The 6722-nt window shown below is 33.3% G+C and overlaps 1 pseudogene; it reads right to left on the bottom strand.

The window, feature by feature from the left end:
• Positions 1-1890: 1890 nt before the first annotated feature.
• LOC132166866 (cyclic nucleotide-gated ion channel 1-like) lies at positions 1891-4820 on the bottom strand (annotated as a pseudogene).
• Between the last annotated feature and the right edge of the window lie 1902 nt (positions 4821-6722).

The following is a 6722-nucleotide window of genomic DNA, read 5'->3' as shown; positions in this document are numbered from 1 at the left end:
AGCAAATGGTTTAATTAACATAATGAATGCTAATTAGACTAACAAAACTAGTTAATGAAAAATGCTTTCACCAAGGACAAAGAAATCTCATCTAATGCCATCACTAAAAAAAAAAATCAAACCTACCCAAGCCCAAATTAAGATAAGATTACATAGGTATATATATAATCCCAAAAATATTTAAGTAAAAAGTAAAATAAATAAATGAAAAGATAAAAGGTAAACCCAACGTTCACCTTACTTTAAGAATAAATAGCAGCTCCTCTCTTCGTATCATGACAATGATTTACAAGTAAATAGAATCATTGTAGCTTTGTCTAAATACCATTTGTCCTGCCTTAAGTTCCATGCATGTTCAAATATATATAATATCGTTAAGCTTACATGATAATCATACTAATAATAAAATAATCAAAGAAATTGATACGTCCAACTCCTAGTTAAATGTGCACACATTCCTTCTAGACTGAAATCCATTAACCTTGACAATCCGTACTAGCTACTTCACCGCTGAATATATATATATATAGCTTTTCTTCCCCTCCCTTTTTTCTTTTTTTTTTTTTCCTTTTTTTCTTTGGTCCAAAACAATATTTTATACTTCTTAATTAAGAGGAAAACTGCACACAAGTCAGCATTAGACCGGTAGATCATGAATATTACCCACCTAGAAACATCTAAGAAGTTTTCTCCTCGCAAGCACAGCTCAAGAAAATTATAAATTATGTCTATATATAGAATTTTTAATTAATTTCAAATAAATCCATATGTGTAACAGTACTTGTGTTGACCAGGGCATAAGAGGAATGATGATCATCGATTACTTGACGTCATCTTCACCTTCCTCCTCCGATCCCAGGGAAAGATAAAAAAATCATCATATATTAAAATGTACAGATGTTCAGGCCATAGGCAACGTCATGAAACCAAGGCAGCACACATGGACATAAGGGGCACACATGAAATAGAGTAAAACCAATGTAAAGGGAAGCTTTTTACTAAGCAAATATATTTTTTTGAAGATAAAATTACTTTCTTTTTTTTTTTAAGAGAAAAATACTGTAGAGGTTCCAGGAGTTTAACCTTTTACAAATTCATCATTCAGGTTTAATTTGAAACTTATCAAATCCATCACTCTTTTAAAGTATATATAATGCTTCGTTATCAAATTCTTTTCTCCGTACTCCTTACGTTAGGTTTTTTAGTGACCATGTCATATCTAATAAAATTATAACACATATATATATCATTGAATCAACAGTACTCATTATTATATAACTTCACCACATCATTTAAAATTAAAAATATACCGTATATATAGAAACAAAAAATAAAATAAAAAAGTTAAGGAAAAAAAAAATGAGAAGGAAAGGAGAAAAAATAAATGGTTGGGAATGGCTTGCAAGAATGTAATTTGACTATCCACTTGGAAGTGGTTTGGCCACCTCCAACTCGGCCTTTAGAAATGGTTAAACTTAAGAGTAGCTCGTCCACAGTAATTCCGACATGCTTAAACACAAGTTTATATATTGTCATGTCGTTTGAAATTTTAAATGACGTGATACTATTTATATATACCATTAACGTAAGAAAACAAAATCCCATTACAATTTGTTCATTCTCACCGAACAAATCATGGGCAAGATCAGAGGCTTCACGCTCGGAAAATGTCTAATTGGGTCTTCAAGTGAATCTTCCAAAACACCCTGACCCTACCCGTATACAATCGGCTAAACCCGTTATCACCACCATCGAGCAAACCCAAACCCATCCCAACATGGGCCTACGTTCAGCAAATAATCTATTAATTTTTGTACACAACTTAATGCAAAGGCCTCTAAAACAAACTATTGCTTTTCATTTTTCAACACCAAGAGCATGAGAATTGAACTAGCTTTTGTTCCCCTTGGGCAACAAGGCAGACGACAATTCAATTTTCCTCTTCCCTGCAACCAACCGGAGAGACGACTTTTCATTATTCCTTTCATTAATTCGCCGGAAAGCTGCTCCAGTTAATGCTTGTACAGAAGAAGCTGCTTCAGTACGTCGGGAAACTATAGTCCTCAAGTCGTTGGCCATTAGAGCAAAGGCTTCAACTTTTGTGTGCGTTTTCGCAGTTTTGAGAGAGATTGGGAGGTCGGATAGGTTGGGTAATGCAGCAGAGCATTCCAACCCCCAATCTAGAAGTTCTTCTCGATAGAAACTACCTTTCTCAATACACTTGGCGCTTCTCTTAGCATTAATACTGGTGGTGAAGTTCCATATGATGCCTTGCGTTATGAAGAGCATCGCATCAAGTGGTTCTCCCTCCCTCACAATGTAGTTGTGCTAGTTGTAGTGCATTGGCTTCAGATACTCGCAAATCAACTGTAAAAGTTGTTCACCTTTTCCTTGAAGCTATGAGCCTATGGCACCTAGCAAATAAGCAATCGAGAAGAATAATGAGAATATTTGTATTTAACACTATCACAATCCAATCAAATTATCAAAAAGGAAGGGAAGGGAACTCACTTGCTTTAGCATGGGTAAGCAGATATAGCGCTTAATCTTCCTTCCAAGTTCAATGGGAAGATGAGATAGTAGATTTTGCACGTCAACATCTTTCTTTTCTTCCGGCATGTATTGAACGATGGGCATGATCTCCTCTTTTATAGTACTAGGGAGCTGGTTTCTAAATATCCATAGCTCTATTTCTCGTTCTTTAACTCTCATGTTTTTTATAATTTCTTCTGAAATTTCAGTTGCCAACTATATATATGTCTGATACATGACAAGTTTAGATCATCAAATTCTGTTGATAAATTACTGCTCATCTTTAAATCTTTGATTGATAGGAAATGATAAATTTAGTCATTAATTAGTCAATATTCTAATAACAAATGCATGTTGAGTAGTCCTTCTACATGCGTGTATAAAGAAATCATCAATAACACTCATACACATAATTATATAATCAAGCACCCTAAAGATTAAAAAGATGTTGAGCACCAACTTGCAAATTCCCAATAAAATGCAGAAACAATAGTAAGCCAAAGATTGAAATACGAACTGCAAAGCAGTTTTCCCAAAAATATGTACTTGTTTGAAGGTTTTGACCAAAAGAACTGCAAATATTGAAGTAACTATCATGTATGAGATAGCAATATATATATCTCAAAATAATGTATATATATATATATATATCTCAAAATAATGTACTTTTCTTTTGGATGAATGGTAATTAATTAAAACAAAAGTGGAAATTCACATCTCATATTGTCGTAAAAAGAGTTTAACATGTGCAAACCTCAAATTTTGTAGGCCCTACCAGAAACAGTGTGAGAGCTTTCGCGGAAAATCTGTGGACTCTAACGTATGAGATTGAAGGGCTTCAAAGAATATTTCAAAATCAAAGAGCGTTGTGTTTGCTGTCTGTACAGGACAATAATCATCTAAAAATGCATGATCGCTTGAAGGTTGATTGTAGCTAAAAGAACTTGGGGTACATCCGACATGCTTTTCACAGGCTTTGTGCCAACAAGCCGTCTCTCGTTGGACAGAAAATAAGTACCAAAAAGCACCCAGTACCTAATTAAAGAACCAACAATTCTCTTAAAGATGAGTCAATTCTGCATATATTCAACAAAAAAAACTACAAAAGAAGGAGACAATCTTATAGATATAACAATTTAAAGGTTACTCAAAACTGTCTCATCAACACCATGTGATCGATTGTCAAATAAAAATATAGTATCAAACATTTCTAAATAAAACACTGGTCCTAGCTAGATACTTTCATTCACGTGTCAAGCTTAGACTGGAAATGGTAGTACTATATAATTAATCACACATGGATATAATTAAAGTAGCTAGGTGCGCAATGCATGCTTATGATTTACCAAGGTCGATTCATTTTATACAGAAATCTAAGGAAACCTTTGATAAACATACGACACTTATTGAAAGAAAACAAAAAATGAAATAAGCAATAAAAAAAATTTATGACGTAAAATGAACATGATATTGATAATGAAACTTACATGGCTAGCAAGAATATAGAGAAAGAAATTAAATGCAGCTTTAATCCAAACAAGTCTAGCAAGTTTGCTGGCAGACTTGGTAAGATTTATCCATGATATGTAGATTCGGAGAATTCTTGGTACATATTGGCAGAAAACAACAGCATTCAGGAACTTCCTTTCGTCCAAAAATCTTGAACCTCTCACTTTTGAAAAAATAATTGGAAATAAAACCTGCACAAATTAAAACAGACCGTAAGATACATCCAGCTTATATGCAATATTCCCCCGAGCCATGGCTATACATGTGTAGGGAATTTTAATGAGATAGTGCTCCTTAATTACCTGTGAGAGGGGAAGAATAGCGAGAACATCAATTACGAAGTACCAGGAGAAGACATAGCAGTTTGCTATTTGCTGAGGATCTCTAACTATTATATTTCGTCCAAGCTTACGAGAGTCCTTGTCGATGTAAGGACAAATAAATTGTAAGATTATATTCAAAACATAAATGAAGTCTGTGACAAATCTCAAAGTAATGGCTATGATCTTCAATCTTTTGTCTAACCAAACGCACTTGGCATCTCCATTGATGACAGGAAGGTAAAAGAACAAAGGGTCTACTGATACTGCAATCACACATGACACTGCAACCATTATATTCCACCACTGAAGCAGCTGCCCCTCTGGGTCAAGAATTGTCTTTTTTGTTGTTCTCTTTTGTCCGGAATCATCTCCATCAATTTTGGAAACTTGCCCCTCAATATCCTGATTCCTGAACACAACATATATAGCAAGCAAATTAAGAATCAGGTTAATCATATATTCTCATATGGAACTTGTTCTTCCATCCTTCAATTGATCTAGTTGTTTAATTAGAAGTTTTCTGCTGCTTTCAGTTATTTTTCATATTTTCAATGTATATGTTAGTAGTTGAACCAAGGTATTTTTCTAACTGTTCGGTTTTAATTCCAAGTATTTCATAAGAAAGAGAGAGTGAGTAAAATTAAATTTGGACCAGCCATTGAAAAAGTACAACCAAATACAACCCATATGCTATAGTTTTTTCATTATATATACCTTATAAGTTATAAGCCAAACCCTTTTTTAGCAGTATATATAGTGCAATAAAAAAAGAGTGCTACTTTGGATATAGCATTGACTACAAGTCCTATTGCAACTTAAATGTAATATTTATCATGTTAATTATTAATTAAATAATTAAATTTATTTCTCAAATTTTATTATTTAATTTTGAGATTAGAGTAACAACTACAGAGGAGAGGACCAGCATTTTCCAAAGTACAAGTTAACCTAAAATGTTTACGTAGTCAAAGAAAAATTTTGCCCTCTCCTTAAAAAAAATAAATAAATAAATAAAAACTCTCTTCTCCCCTCTCTTTCTCTAACTCCCTCCAGCTCTCCTCTCCCCTAATTTGGGCTCTGATTTCCCCTAATTTGTTTAGTTGTGTAGCCGGCCGGCCACCAAATCTTTGGCCCCAAAATTAAAAAATCGTCACCTCAAAGTCCACGCATTGCCAGCCCGGGCCCATATCCACGAGCATCACACCTCCCAACCATCGACGGCCACCAAAGATAGAGAAACTTCGGATCTCTAAAAATAAAAAAATAAAGAAAGAAAGAAAAACTGCGAATACTCCACAGGTCTCTGACCTGAGGTATAGAACCAGTTCTTGCGAAATCAATAAATCCTTAACTATCGGATCAACACTTCGATTTTCTTTTATTTCAGCATTTCTAGAAGATCTTCTGGTTCATATTCTCTTCTAAAAAAAAAAAAAAAATCAGTGCAGAAGCAAAAACATTTTACTGTGAAACTGCTTTTATATGTTATTCTCTATTTTCTTTTCTTTTTTTCTTTTTTTTTTTAAGTTTTTTCTATTGTTTTCTTAAAGAAAAAGCAAAAAACAAAAAGAACTAGCTAATATCTTATTGATGTCGTGTGCTATATTTTGATTATGAAGTATTTAACTATTCTGTAAATTTTTGTTGGATAGACTCTGGTGACGACTTCACAACTTAATTCCTTCTCATTATATAACTCCTACAAGATTCGTGCCACGTGACAAGAAACGTCATCATCCAAAAACACCCTTGAAAATGCATGACGTACATAAATTAGCCAAATATATATAGATCTGTTGACTCGGCTCCCGCTGACGTGGCAAGAAACGTCATCATCCAAAAAAATCTTGAAAAGGTCTTACCAAAAAACCTTTTGAAAAGGCATGACCTACATAAATTAGCCTAATATATATCTGTTGACTCGGCTGTCGCTGACATCACTCCAATGATCTTTTTCTTAGCTTGTTTTGCACGCCGGAGTAGTGCCCCATTGGTCCATCCGACCAGGCAAGAATATTATGCTCATAGATAAAACCTCGAAATTGCAATATATATCTTAGTAGTTAACTAAAAAGTAAAATAAAAAATGAAAAGATTAAAACTAAAGGAAAAATTTGATTTACTTAATTTATAATTAGCTCCTTATAGTATTAAAATAAATTCAAAGATTTCTGAGGTATACTAAATAAACAATTTAATTTTTACATTCAAATTTCGTCCACTAATTTAACAAATTTAATTTGTTAGTGTTAAACTTACTTAAATAGGACATGTGTCACAATTTTATTCGCTTTAATATATCACGTTCTCAAAATCTGTTAAATAAGTATAGGAAATTTGGTTGAAGAAACTAAATTA

Source organism: Corylus avellana, chromosome ca1 (assembly GCF_901000735.1).
Source record: "Corylus avellana chromosome ca1, CavTom2PMs-1.0".
NCBI classification, from domain to species: domain Eukaryota; kingdom Viridiplantae; phylum Streptophyta; class Magnoliopsida; order Fagales; family Betulaceae; genus Corylus; species Corylus avellana.
This window is presented reverse-complemented; position numbering and strand designations above follow the sequence as displayed.